General features: G+C 53.7%; 1 long non-coding RNA gene across 2 annotated transcripts; it reads right to left on the minus strand.

The window, feature by feature from the left end:
- Positions 1–12,284: 12,284 nt before the first annotated feature.
- LOC102970386 lies at positions 12,285–14,012 on the minus strand. 2 transcript variants are annotated; one of them, XR_006209380.1, is made up of 4 exons: positions 13,847–14,012; positions 13,132–13,208; positions 12,798–12,853; positions 12,285–12,578 (listed from the first exon to the last, which is right to left on the minus strand). It is a non-coding gene; the product is annotated as an uncharacterized LOC102970386 (long non-coding RNA). The 2 variants fall into 2 exon arrangements; XR_006209381.1 differs by having other exon boundaries at positions 13,132–13,220.
- Between the last annotated feature and the right edge of the window lie 1,162 nt (positions 14,013–15,174).

Here is a 15,174-nt window from a genome sequence, read left to right on the forward strand (position 1 = left end):
GTAACTGAGACTCCGTGAGCGTAATTGACTTCTTCAAGGTCAACAGAGAAAAAAATGGGAGTGCTCTGCTTCCAGGAAATTCCAGGATTCTGGGTTTCACAATGATCACTGTAGGGACAATCCAGTGGATTACCGCCTTCACTTTACGGGTGCTGTAACTGAGACTCCGTGAGCGTAATTGACTTCTTCAAGGTCAACAGAGAAAAAAATGGGAGTGCTCTGCTTCATGGCCTGAGACCAACTGCTGGTGTCGGAGCCGGGCCCCGAGTCAGACCACCTGGGCTTCAAATACTGGCTCCATCACTTGCCAGCTGCACGATCTGGACCATTCAACCTCCCTGAGCCTCAGTTTACTCCTCTGAAGTTGGAAATGCCACCTCACGGGCTGCATGGCAGAGTCCCTGGCATCCAAATTTAGCCGGGGGCCCAGCACACTCAGCTCTTCGGCAAATGAGCGCTATTACTGTTACCATAGTTCTGTGAACTAGTCCACGGTTCAGAGACAAAGGAGAGGTAGGATCGACCTCAAGATGCCCTGACATGGGGTCTGGAAACCTGTGGTCCACATTGATCCCAGGGCTGTCTCCCATTTGAGGCTCCATTTGGAGCCTCAGTTTCCCCATCTCTAACAGGAAGGGCTGGACTGGATGACCTCTGGGAGCCCCCAGATCTATCATCTGGATGGAGTAAGGTCTCCAGCAGATGCTCTTTTCCCACCCTGGGCTGGAAAAGTTTGCTCTCCAGCAGCCTGCAGTCCTTTTCTGGGATGTGGGTGTGGGGGTGATGCATTAGGGAAAAGAGGGACGGGGGGCAAGGATAGGAGTAAAGAGAACATGAAAGGGGCACTGCCTGTATGCCGGGCTCTGTCGTAGGGGCTTTCCCCAGATTAACTCGTTCCAGTCCACAGAACAAGCCTACGAGATCAGAACCAGTTAACCCATTTTACAGACAAGAAAACTGGCATCCCAAAAGATTAAATAATATGCCCACAGTCACAGGGTTGGTGAAGCAGGGCTTAAACCCAGACCTCCCAGATCTACACGCCTTAACAACGATGCTCTGAAACCACTGAGGAGCATTAGCTCTGAGACTCCGTGCAAGACAGACGCACAGAGAGACGGGAGGGAGGGGAGACACACGCAGGGAGAACGAGGCAGGGTCGGCAAAGCACAGAAACAGCAGGTGCAAAATCTCCCAGGGCCGCCGAGCCACATTTTCAGGGAGCGGAGTGGAAATCCCACCGGGGACCGATGTCTGCCTCCCTTAGGGACCTGTTCGCTTTCAGGGTCGTTGTGCCCAGGGCAGGGGATGCAGAGGGTCCCCGCCTTCCCCGCATCACCATGAAGGAAACACCTGCCGCCTAAAAGAAAAGCTGTGTCTGAACTGCTTCTGTGGCCGGCCTCCGGGCTGGGGAGCTGCCCCAGTCGCCCCAGTCCAGCGGCCCCCGGTCCAGCCACTCAGTCTGAGGCGGTTTGCTCCCAGACGCCACGTATGGAATGTTTGTCAGCTCTTGACACTAATATTATTTAAGGCCCAAAGTCTAATGTAAGGCTTCCTTTTAGCGAGATTGTCTCATTTAATAAAGCTCCCTGTCTCTGTTCCCCCAAGGTAATCACGTTGATGGTAACGCATTCCCAGCGCTGTGATTTGATCTGGGAATAGAATTATCACACAGCCTTGCTTTGTTGTCAGGTTTGTATTTTTATTTTTTTTCCCCCTAGAATAAATAAACAGAGAGCCATCCAGGTGAAAGGCAGTCCTCCTCTCACCTGGGGCCTTCCGTCGCCGGCCTCCTTACCGGTTCACTCCTCGTCCCCAGGGGCCACTCATCCTCTCCCTCAGTCATTCACTCTCTCGTTGAGTTGATCAACAAACCTTTCCCCAGTGTGAGTATCTTGGGCTGAACCCAGGCTCTGAGCTGGGAGCTGGGGGCACTGAGACAGAAAAGCCCTTTCCTCGGGGAACAGACGGCTTAGTGCTGTGGTCTGCACCCCTCAGCATCCTGAGAGCACTCCCCACCCCGAGGTGGCACCGATATGGCAGTCAGAAAAAAACGTGGACGCTCACTCACGTGGAGGCGATGCCGACGAAGGAGGCCCGCGTCTCTGCCCCTGCGATGTCGCCGTGGCCTCAGACAAGCCACCTGATCCCTCTGAACCTCTTTATTCATGGGGAGGAAGGACAGAACGAGCACGGGAGTTCAGAGTCAGACAACTCTGCCTTTTCCTGGTCGCGGTGTGGTGCCCTCATCTGAGACACAGCCTGCTTCACCGAGACGCCGCGGGCCGGGCCGGGGTGCACGGCCCTGAGACAGAGGTCCTCCTGAAATTTCGTGTGCTCCAAGAAGGAGGCAGATTAAATGAGATGACATAAGCCAAGTGCCTGGCTCAGGGCAAATGCTCGGCACCCCGTCACCGTCATCATCATCCTCAACATCCTCATTACCATCAATACTACTCAAGTGGGAAATGAAAGCTGTATTAAAACCAGGGGCCTTGGGGCGGTGGCTCAGTCGGTTAAGCATCCGACGTCAGCTCAGGTCATGATCTCGCGGTCCGTGAGTTCGAGCCCCGCATCGGGCTCTGGGCTGATGGCTCAGAGCCTGGAGCCTGCTTTGGATTCTGTGTCTCCCTCTCTCTGCCCCTCCCCCGTTCATGCTCTGTCTCTCTCTGTCTCAAAAATAAATAAAACCTTAAAAAAAAAGAAAAAAAACCAGGGGCCTAGCCTGGGGGTGTGCAGAAGGCAGAAGTGACTCCAGGCCAGGACTCTCAGTCCCACGTACTGGGTGACCGAGGACATGTACGTCCCTTCAGCTTTCCAACCTAGGTGCCAGCTGTGAAGCAGTATTGTGCCCAAACCCGGCGACCCAGCATGCATGAGCAGGTAGGAGGGCACATCACATGCCCCTCTGTGCCACCTGTCGCTGAGCTGGATGACCAAGGGAAGGCCGAGCCCTGGTCCCCCAGCCTGGGGATGCCACAGACGAGGTCATGTCAGGCTAGGAGCTGAGCCAGTATGCAAAGAGGGGGCACAGGGTGATGGGATCTGGGGTTCGGCTGGCCCTGCTGCAAGGACGCACTCCTCCCCATGTGTCCTACACATCACGGGACAGGGAGCCAGGAATTCTGGGTTCAAATCCTGCCGCCTCCAGGCACTCCCCGTGGGAGGCACTCGGAGCCTTGGGTTCCTTTTATGATGTACGACGTGTGACGTGTGATGCCGTGAGCACATGGTCTGCATCAGTGATCACTGGCAGGAAGCGGTCACTCGAGAGGAGGACTGAAGAGAGTTTAATAAAGGGATTTTTAGAAGTACGGGCAGGGTTCAAGGACACCAGAAAGGCTGGGGTTAGCAACAGTGGGAGCTGCTACCGCCCCTGGCACTAAAAACGGAAGGAGATGCCGAGGAGGTAACAGGGTCTCAGGAGCTGTGGGGAGCGGATCACAAGCCACGGGCCAGCAGGGAGGAGGCCACGGAATGCTTGCTGACTGAGCCAGTGAGAGAGAAAGGGAGGGAGGGACTCTCATCTCCCGCAGGGTCATCGTCTTCGCTCGCGTTTTCCGAATGACTGCTGCAATATCTCCCACCACGCACACTTCTCAGCGTAGGACTTCAGCACGCGTGGAACCTGGGCACAGCTGCGATCACAGCACAAGTGACAGCACGTGGCATCTGTGAGGTCGCAAGGAGAGGTGCAGCTTCCGCCTTGCTCTCTTTGCGGGGCTCACTCTTTGAAGCCAGCCACCATGCCGCGAGGAAGCCCAAGCAGCCACGTGGAGAGGCCACATCCGGGTATTCCGGGGACCGCCGCGCCTGAGGCGGCATCGCTGGGCAGGCCGGTGATGAGTGAGTCTTCAGGAGAGTCTATTCCCCCAGCCTTCCAGGCTCCCGGCCAGAGGTCCCCGACCCTGCGGAGCAGAGACACGTTGTCCCTGCCCTGTACTTTCTGAATTCTTGACCCACGGAATCAACAAACGTGGTAAAATGGTAGGAGCTTGGGGCCTCAAGGTTGGGGGCACTTAGTTATGCGGATTGCTTGCTCCGCTCCACAGGGGCCACACTCCCGGAGCACAGAGCGGGGTGAAGAAGGGTAGAGAAGAAATATGAGGGGCAAATCCAGCCGCACAGATGGAAGAAAGAGGGTGTGGGTTTTAGGACCCGCGGCTGCTGAGTGCTCCATCCAGCCCCGCAGACTCTGAAATCCCATTCTTCCATAGGTTAGTCCCAGTAACGTGCCCTGTTACCCAGCCACTTAAATAGTTTTGTGCACCTCCCACCTGTCTGGCCCGTGTCCCACCCTGACCCAGCACTGTCCACACTGCCAGAGAACCAGCACGCCCTCTTGGCTAGTCAAACCCAGCTCTGAGCCAGCATCGCCCCCAGCCCTATCACCGGGGCACCCCAGCACGGACTCCTTAGCCAGTGGAGGCTCCTCACACTCTGGGCTGGCCAGGGAAAGAAGGGGGTGGCAAGGGGTGCCCGGTGGGCCTGGCCTTCTCACCCTGCCCTATACACACCAGGCACGTGCCCACCCCTTGCCCTCCTTTCACCCGGACCCGCCTCCCCACCCCATATCCAAATCTAGCACTGTCACGGCACCTTCAAAGTAACCCACCGGCTGCATGTTTGGGACACCCTGAAATTCACATGTTGAAGCTCTTATCCCCAGTGTGATGGTATTTGGAGGTGGGGGCCTTTAAAAGGTAATTAGGTCATGAGGGTGGAGCCCCCGTGATGGGATCTGTGCCCTAATAAGAAGAGACAGAGACACGATCTCCTTCACCTCTATGTGAATGCACAACAAAAAGGCAACTAGCTGTCTACGAGCCAGGAAGCGGGCTCTCACCGGACACCGAACCAGTAGCGACCTGATCTCGGGCTTGCGGCCTCCAGAACCATGTGTCACAAATGTTTGTTGTTTAAGCCACCAGGTCTGTGGTGTGTGTTACAGCCACCTGGGCCAACGAAGACACTCGCCACTCGACCATCCTCCTCCTTCCCTGGACCCCGTCCCAAAATACACGTGGCTGTCATTTTCCTGAAAATGCCCCCCGGAGACTTTGAGGGCAGCATCTGAGTAAGAGAGCTGGCGGGAGCAAGATCTGTCTCCCCAGAAATCTAGAAGGGTCTGCTCTACATCCCACTAGTGCCTTCTGTTGTCAGCCCCGGCCAGGCTCCCAGCCGCCCCGGCCTTCCTGTGAACCCACAGCATCTTAGCCCTGCTCCCCCAGCCCGAAGCTCCGGGTGTCGCACCCCATAGCTTCCTGAACCACGACGGCCACCGGAGCGGGGCCCACGTCTTCCCACCCCTCCTGACCGAGCAATAACCACACTTGGTATTTCAGTCACTGTGACCAGCAACGATGCGTTTTCTCACTGGATCCTCACGAGAACACTATGAGGAAGGTGCTGGCATTATCGCCCTTTCGCTCATGGAGCAAACGCTCAGAGAACAGAAGTGACTTGCCCAAGGGCACCACGACGCTGAGGACCGAGCCCGGACTCAGAGCCGGCTCCGACGGACTCCGAGGCCGGTGCTCTCTGCCCCTCGTAACCTTTTATCACCTTCCTGCTCCCGCACGAAACACGGGGCTGAACGCAGAGCAGGCACTCGATAAGTATTTGTGGAACTGAACGCAACCTTCAATTCTCGTTGCGGGAGTGAAGTTCTGCCACCGAATACAAACCAAACCGCCCCAGTGATTTCCAATGCAAACACCACCATCCGCACCGGCATTCTGATGCACTGATGTCTTTTGTTTTTTGGAGCGGTTTTGTTTCCTTCTGCAGTGAGAGTTGGCGGCAAGGAGGTACACAGAGTCCCCCAGAGAATTGTTTCTGCACAGCATTTCAGATGTGAGGCGGGGAAGCATTCTAGAACAAATAGGTTCTGGTTATCACAACACCACCGAGAGGGAGGTGGGCAAGGACTCGGGGTCCCAGTTAACAGGTGACAAGACCCAGGCCCCCAGAGCCAAGGGACACGTTTGAGGTCACTCTGAGAGGGAGGGCTCACACCAGCTGTCTCGACGCCCAAGCCGGGACAGGGTGCAATTCCCCAGCTCCTACCACTTCCAAAGGGGCCGGCTCTGAACTCCATGGCCGCATAGGAAGGATAGAGGGCATGGCTCTAGGAAAACGGGTGGCGGCCGCCCTAGATCAAAGGGCCAGGCTCTGAACCCTGGCAGAGACCAAAAAGACACACAGGCCTGTCATCCCTGCTCGCCTCCCCTCACCTCTCCTTCCCCATTTCTGCATGCAGCAGGCAGATAATCAGAGCATGCGGACTGAATCTCTTAAAGCCATGCAGCTTTGCAGAGGGAAGGGAGGGAACGTAGCCGCCCACATGCCCTCTTGGCAGGTGATGACTCTGACGGGGCGTGGGGTTCTCTCTCCTTGCCACGGAGTGACTGGAGACCCACTCACCCCAGTCTCCATCGGAAAGTCCGGAAGGGAAGGAGGTGTGGAAGAGTGGACCCAGCCCCAGGCTGGAAGGTAAAAGCCCTCTGATCCTTTGACTTCCTGCATGACCTTGGGTAAATCGCACCTTTCTGAACCTCATTTTCCCATTCATCAAACTGGATTCATACTACCTTCCGGCACTACCTCTAGGAGTACATATCCATCTCTAGAGATAAAATGATGACACTTAGCATTGTACTTGCTTTCTGATTAGCTCCCCAGCCCCTGGTCCTGACTCAAGCTGTCCAAGGCCTGTTCTAAGGGCCCAGACGTCAGTTGCCCTGGTCTGGGCCAGCAAAAGGCCAGCCTGGATGACCAAGTGTGGTTGCCCATGGCAACTGGAACCAGATTGCATCCAAGGGACAAGGTCAAGCCTCAGCTAAGAAGGGAAGCAAGCCAGTTTCTCAGGAGCAGTATTAAGCATCAACACAGAAGGGAGATGAGGCAGGGGGTCAGGAACCACAGAGATGAGTCTGATCAGGAAGCTGGCAGTGGGGCAGTGAAGCCAACAGCTCAGGAAGAATACTGTGAATGAGATCCAGGGAACGGCCACCCAATACAAGGCCTGGCAGGCCACAGAACATGGAGCAGGCTGCCAGAGGTCTGGGTGGCCAGAGGCTAGAGGGAGACAGGCCTATGTGACCACGAGGAGATCCAGCACCACACTCTTCAGACTGTCGTTGAATCCTGGGTCAGTCTGGGAATATGGTGCCCAGAAATTCTGTGTGCATGTATTTAGTTATGTCTCATCTTGTTCTTAGGAATATGACTCAAAGCATACACAGATCCATCAGGAATTTACAAAGATACCTAAAGTACCACAGTAACACATAAATTGGAAATTGATAGGAAAATAAGAAACAAAACAGGGCAGGACATCAAATAAGCCAGAAGTCCTCCCACTTCAAAAACGAGGATGACAAAGTCCTAAACGTTGTTTCAAAAGATTAAAATTTCAGATCTGAGCTTCCTGGCAGCAAGTGCGCAAGGAGAAACCTGGTCAGTTACACTATGTCCACGAAATAAAAGATAAATGTATAAAGCCTGATATTTAGAAAAGTCATAACTGCCTCTGGTTGCAAAGCAGGAATTTTTCCTGGCAGTCTTCATTATAAAATTCTCAGAACAGACACAAAGACAAATCTCATGGAGAGGTTTTCTGGGGAGTGAAATCATACAAACAGACAATTCAATAAGAGCAGTCCTACAGGGACCAAAATAATGTGCTGTGGAAATCATCCTCTCCTGGCCTGGCTTAAGGCACAGGCAGACAAGGCTGCGATATTTTGAGTAAGTACCATTACTGCGATCGCGGCTAATAGCGTTGTTGTTATTTATTTATTTATCCACTTACAATTTATTTGTGCAACGTCTATTTATCAAGCACCCAATTAGTGCCAACATTGTAGGGGGGCATTAGAGGGGCAGTGGCAAGTAGGACAGACCTGGACCCTGGCCTCCTGGGGCTTAAGGTCTTGGAGGGGAACCTGTCATGAAACAGTAACAGACTACAATATCCTAAGGGTCTGACAAGGAACCCAGGGCACAATGGGAAGACCCAGGAAAGGACTGATGCTGCAAATCAGGGAAGGCTGCCTGGAGCAGGTGAGGCCTGAGGTGGGTCTGTTAGGACAGGCAAACTTGGCCAGGGAAAGACCTAGCAGGAGAAGCAGCAGTGGCCAGAGCACCCCCAGAAGTCAGGATGCTAAAAGCCCACGCTTCCCAGAGCTGCCACCGGGAACGGCCTGGGAAGGGGCCTCAGAGTCCAGGCCTGGTTGAGTTGGGCCCATCATCCAACCACACTGTCCGGACCAACTTCAGGCAAAACTGCAAGGGTGCCAAGCCTGGAGCAAATACCCCAGTGCCCTCTCTGGGTCTTTTCAAACCCTAGGTGGTGCTCCTACCCTCTTTCTCACCGGTTGGCCCTGCAGCCCCAGACTCAGGGACACGGGTGCCCCCCTGAGTTGTTCCTAGCCAGGCAGACCCAGCCTGGAGAGGAGCAGCAAGCAGTCCTACGGCTAAGCCACCCCAGATAGGAAAACCAACTGGATCATTCTAGAACTGAAAGGGCCCTTGGACACCAGCCAGCCCAATTGCCTCATCTTAAAAATGGGGAAATTGAGCCCCAAAAGGGGGAGGAAGTTATCCAAAGCCACATAGGCTGGGATTCCAGAAGTCCAGAGGCAGGAGAACAGGAGTAGGGAGGAGACTAGGTAAGTCAGCCAGGAGCACTAGGGAGGCAACACCGAGGAAACTTCCAGAAAAGGCCCAACAGGCCTGCCCTGTGTGCACGTGGACGTGGCCTAAGGGGCCAGAGAGAGGGTGACTCCTGAGATAGTAGTAATGGACCACTGGGTGCAAGTCACTGCTCTTACAGTAAACCCTCTGGCACGGGTATTTATCATCCCTGTCTTCCAAACTAAAGAAACCGAGTCAAGTAACTTGCCCAAGAAGTCAGAGTAAGAAGGAAGGGGGTGGGGATCACGCCCAAGAGACCCCGAGGCAGACACAGGTCTGAGATCTGAGGAGCTCATCTCTGAAGGGAGTGGGCAGAGGAAGCTGAACAGACAGCACCCCCAAGAAACGCAGGGCTCCCCAGTCTTATACCCTTCCCTTGGAACAACGTTTTGCCCTGAGAGTGTGGCCCAGCCAGCTGTCCAGGGGTCATGGGGGAAAGAGGCTCTGTGTAGGACCCCTCAGGTGACCGCATTGGCAAGTCCCGGCTGGCACAGCTGGGCTGGCTGTCCACTGCAGCATGACTAATCTCCTGAAAACTTAGTGGCACAGAACAGTTTTACTCCGCTCCCAGTTTCCGTGGGCCAGGGGTATGGACAGAGCATAGCACGGATGATTTGTCCCAGCTCCACGACGTCTGGGGCCTCTGCTGGGAAAACTCCAACAGCTGGGGAGGTTAGATAGCCAGTCTCCGCAGGGACTGGTGCCTAGACATGGCCTCTCCACATGATTTGGGCTTCCTTACAACATGGCAGCCTCAGGCTAGTGATTCTTTTTGCTTCTTATGTGGTGGCTCTGGGCTCCAAGAGTTCCAGCCAACGAAATGGAAGCTGCATGGTCTTTCCTGACTTAGCATCACTTCTGACATCCTCTGTGGGGTAAAGTCACAAATCTGTCCAGATTAAAGGAGTGGGGACATAGACCCCATTTCTCAATAGGAAGAATGTTAACGAATCTGTGGCTATGTCTTTGAAACCACCATAATCGCATGGCGGGCCAGCAGCCTGGTGGGGAGACAGCAGGGACCCATCGCTCCCTGGCAGATTCCCAGAGGCTGCAGGAAGTCATGGCCAATCAGGGCAGACCCAGGACTCGGCCAGGGACACGAAGTCCTCCTCCACCTGTGCCACTGGCCCCTTGCACCCCACCTTTGACTCAAGCTCTCTCCCAGAATGATCAAGTGATCATTGATCACTGATCAGTGATCAGGCACTCCCAAAGGCAGACTTCAGGTCTCGTCTCTGCCATAGTGGGATGACCTTGAATGAGTCCTATGACATCTCAGGGCCTCCGGGCTCCTTCTCCTGCACGACGGTGGATGCTTCCTCCCTCCCAGAGTTCTGAAGAGGACTGGAAGAGAGAACATATGTGAAACCCAGACACCCAGGAGGCTCCCAGCGAAAGCTGGTCTCCTTCCAGGGAGAATGGGGTGGGGTGGGGGTGCCACATGCAGGGAGAGGATCTAAGGGCCTGACTCACTAGGTTCTCTCCCAGGGACTTAACCAGAGCAGCATGTCTGCACTTGAAGCTGCAGCAAGCACCTCTTGGGCCTGTGGCTCCTGGCTCTAATTACAGCTTTCTGGACATGTTTCCTGTTTGGGAGCTGGCAGGGCACCCTCAGAGGAGCCACAGATAATGAGCAGCTGGCCGCAGAGCCCCCATCTGTGAGGGCACTGACCTGGGGCAGGCCCGGGCAGGCCCACCGAGGAAGGCAGAAGGCCTTCAATCACCTTGTCTCAGTCCTGCCCTACACACACACACACGAACATGCACACACGTGTGTGCACACATTCACACACGTACATGCACATGCCTGCACACACATGTGCACGCATATATAAACACACATGCACACACATACATACGCATACACACGCACACATACATGCACACATGTGTGCACACACACGTACACACACATACACACAGGGCGACCACCATGGCCACAGGATTTCCCAGTCTCTGCTTGCACAGCTCCAGTGACAGGGACCTCATTACCTCACAGATAGTGTGCTAACCTCCGGACAGCACAGGCGGTTAGAAGCAAGTCCCAAATCAGGACCAAGCCTGCCCTTCAACTTCCAGCTATCAATCTTCGGACCCACCACAAACGAAACAACATGGGAGGAAAGGACACAGTCTCCGGGGGCAGGAGGAACCGGGTTCAAATTCTGACTGTCACTTTTTAGGTTCTACAGCCTTGCTGAAGTCCTTCCACTTCTTAGAGCCTCAGTTTCCTCATCTGTGAAATGAGAATACTAGTACCCTGTACGGAGGGAGGATCGGAGTGGGGGGTAGGGTGAAATGCCACAGCACACATGGAAACACCTGGCACACAATAGATGCCAAATAAACTTTGTTTTCTCCCCCTTCCCTCTTGGACACTTTGCATTGGGTGGCCTCTGTAGGCTTAGAGGCCAGAGACATCCTCAGACTAAAGCAAGGGACTGTCCCACAGAACCAGTAGTATGCCTGGAGAAGCAAGGAGGCAGAAAGCCATCTCCTCAGCTATACAGCAGAGCCTCGTGGCAAGCTGGAGGGGCCTGGGGTGGGGGCAAGCTTACCCATTTCGGCTAGTGCAACTGAATGTCTACCGAGTGAAGGATAGATGGATGGATGGATGGATGGATGGACAACTGAGAGGACAGTTTACATAAGTTTCTAAACAAAAATACTAATTCAAAGGGATATTTGCCCCATGAACCTCAATGAAGCCGCATGTTTATTGCAGCATTATTTACTGTAGCCAAAATGTGGAAATAACCTAAGTGTCCATCAGTGGATGAATGGACAAAGAATACACACACATGCGCGTGCACACACACACACACACACACACACACAATGGAATATTACTCAGCTGTAAAAAAGAAGGAGACCCTGCTGTTTGCAACAACATGGATGGACCTAGAAGGCATTATGCTCAGCGAAATAAGTCAGACGAAGACAAATGTCACATGACCTCGTGTGGAATCCAAAAACCAAAACAAACAAAAGCCAAGCTCATAGATACAGAGAACAGACGGATGGTTGCCAGTGTGGCAGGGGGTGGGGGACAAAACGGGTGAAGGGGGCTCAGAAGGCACAAACTTTCAGCGGGAAAATAAATAAGCCATGGGGGAGGGGATAGAATAAATAGCATGGTGACCATAGTTAATAAAATTGCACTGACGTTTGAAAGTTACTTGGAGAGTAGATCTTAAAAGTTCTGATCATAAGAAGAACAAGACAAAAATTCTGTAACTGTGTACGGTGACAGATGGTACCTAGACTGATTGTGGTGATCATTTCGTAATATATACAAATATTGAATCATTATATTGTATGTCTGAAACTAATATAATGCAGTATATCCATTATACCTCAATAAAAAATACATAAATAATTCTAAGTCTAGGCAGAAAACACCTATCCCCCCTTTCCAAAAAAAATTTTTTAAGTTTATTTATTTTGAGAAAGAGAGAGAGAGAGAGAGCACAAGTCGGGGAGGGTCAGAGAGCAGTAGAAACAGAATCCCAAGCAGGCTGTACATTACATTATCAGTGCAGAGCCCGCTTGTGGGGCTTGAACTCACGAACCGTGAGACCATGACCTGAGCCGAGATCAAGAGTCGGACGCTTAACGGACTGCGCCCCCCAGGGGCCCCCACCCATCCACTTTTAATGTCAGCCCTGCTAGATGTCACATTTTTGTTGAGGAATTGTGTAAGCAGTGATTTCTAAAATTTGTAAGCGTCAGAAGAGGCCTTGTAAAATGCAGATTCCTGGGTGCCACCCACAGAAACTTTAACCCCGCAGGTCTGGGGTGGAGCCTGGAGTCTGCATTTCTACCCAGCTCCAGGTTGCTGCAGCTGCGCTCCACAGGCCACACTTTGAGAAGCTCTGGAATGAAGCAGAACAGCTGATTTACAACACCGACCAGGAAACAGGCTTGTGGCCAAGATGGGGTCTCCTGGCCTGGGGGGCTTTGGCAGGCAGGAGAAGGAAGGGGCCCCTCCCAGTCCCAGGATGCCAAGGGAGACATGACATGCACCCCCACCTTCCCCAGATCTTCCCCCCACTCCCTCCCAAACTTGGAACAGCCAGCCTGGGCTCTCTTACAGGCCGTGATAACTTCATTAGGTCCAGAAGATCGCACCTCCCTATAGAGGTCCAGCCTGCACAGAAATCCCAACAAATAGGTGAGACGGGCAGGGGCCAGGTAGGCCAGGCGCCCACCACAGGCCTTCCGGCAGGAGGGAGAACCCTGGAGAGAAGGGCATCTAGTCTCCTGGCTTCCCAGGCATACACACATGCATGCAAGCATGCACGCACATGCACATATACACATGCAGGGGAGGGATGCCCAGCCCCCTCCCCCAGACACCCTCCTCACTGAGGGCCCCACGGCTGACGGTAGCTGAGCCAGAGTTCAGGACTCGGCTCAGGCACTAACCTGCTGCGTGGCCCTTAAAGTCACTTTCCCTCTCTGGGTCTGAGCTTCTCTGCCCGAGGTGGTTGGACTGGCCTTGCCTACGGAGAGAACTGTTATCATGTGAGCCACGAATGTGTTCATTTATTAATTCTTGTGTTCAACAGATGTTTATCGAGCAATTCCTATGAACTCGGATCTGAGCTATGGCACGAGACAAAAGTGGAATGAAGCTGGTGCTTCGTGGAGATGGCCCCGTTCTTCGCACCGGATGTTTTACCTCTTGACTCTCATTGTGCCTTCATGACAGACCTGTGAGCTGGGCGTCCTTAACCCCACCTTGCAGATGAGAAAACTAAGGCACAGAGTCAATGGCAGAGCTGGCGTTCAGACAGCCAGTGGGCCCACAAACCGCCGCACAGCCCTGAGACCTCTGTCCCTGACCAGGCCTCTGGCTCTCTGCTGGGGTGGGGGTCGTTCCACCTCCAGGACCCTCCCACTCCCCCACCCCCCACTGAGGTCCACCAGCCCACAGGAAGCAGAAAAAACGAAGGCCATGGGAGAGACTGTCCCACCCAGCCCCAGATTTGGGGACTCCAGGCTGAGCCAAAGCTTCTGCTACATCTGCCCCCCGGAGGGCAGTTCCAGGCCAGGCGGCTCAGACCCTCTCTTGGCAGTAGGGTCTGAATGCCCGGAGCTCTCAGAGCTCCCATCCCCACTCACCCCGCTCGCCACTTACCCCCAGGGTCCATACACGACCCAAGCAGCACAGCAAGCCCTTACAGCAGGCACTAACACAACCCAGCACCAACAGAACAAAAGAGGAGACAAGTTCTGCTTCTGTGCACTTACCCACAGTTTTGCAATCCAGAAACTAGAAGGAGGCTATTTCAACTTCCAACACACACAGGAAGCTTAGCGTCGCTATGGAAAATAAACTTTATTCTCAGTTGCCATGCAGGGTGGGAGTGAGCACCGTGATCTTTCGAGCGCTTGGGGCCCTGAAGGTCTCGGTCGGCCTTGGCCCCATGCCTCGCCTTCCCACTTTGAAGATGTGCCCAGTCGTTTCCCACGGCCTGGGAGACTCTCCCTCTCCCCTCTGCCTCTCCAGATACACCCATCTGTCGTGCCTCCATTCACCTCCTGCGTCCTCAGGAAGCTACTCGAAGCTCCACTGGGCGCTCCCAGGTCCCGCGGATCCAGTTCCAGCTCCAAGAATCACTGGGCTCTTGGACCTAGCGTCCTGCCTTCGTGTGACTGCTGGGATCCCATGGCATTTGTCAGGTTGTAGAGGAACCCAGCACTACCAGAAATCCTGCGAGGGCCACATCAGGGACGATCTAAGACACCGGTTCTTCCAGAAGCTCTGCGAAGTTAGAAGGCATTGTGTGCCTTATACACTCTCTCTCTTTTGGAAACAAATATACAGAGAGGTTTTCTAGGGGCATCAACAAAATGAATCCAAAGGCAGACATGAGCACCCAGCTGTCTTCTCTTAGGTGAGTCATTAAAGAGATCTGCAAAACACCCAGAAGTGATGCCCCTCCCGTACGTTTTCATTTCAGAAAGTAGTTATTTTTCATGAAAATATATATGTTAATATGTAATGCTTTGTCCTTGTTCTTCAAGAATAAATATTTTATGATTTCTCGGCTTTAATTTCTAATATGGTAAATATCAATAGATACAACCACATAAACAAAAGCCCTTTCAAGTCTCCAATAATTTTTCATAGTGGAACAGGGCCCTGAGGCCAAGTCTGAGGACGGCTGGGAGAAGGGAACGCGCCCCTTCCCCACAGCTGAACAGACAAGGGGTGGGGTCTGACCATCCAAAGGCACGTGGGGGCGGCGGGGGCCTGGCAGGGGCCAAAAGAGGTCCCGGGTCGCGGACCTTGAATTGGGAAGTAGGAAGTAAAATGGGGGCGAGGGAGAGGCCGAGAGGGGATCTGGAGAGAATCCGAGAGGAGACTCCGTGGGATGACAGCCGCATCTATGAGGAGCACGGGCTGGGGGGTCCAGAACAGACATACAGAGAGGAAAAAGGGAACTCAGCAGGTGATCTGGA

The sequence above is a fragment of the Panthera tigris genome, chromosome D2 (assembly GCF_018350195.1).
Source record: "Panthera tigris isolate Pti1 chromosome D2, P.tigris_Pti1_mat1.1, whole genome shotgun sequence".
Classification (NCBI taxonomy): domain Eukaryota; kingdom Metazoa; phylum Chordata; class Mammalia; order Carnivora; family Felidae; genus Panthera; species Panthera tigris.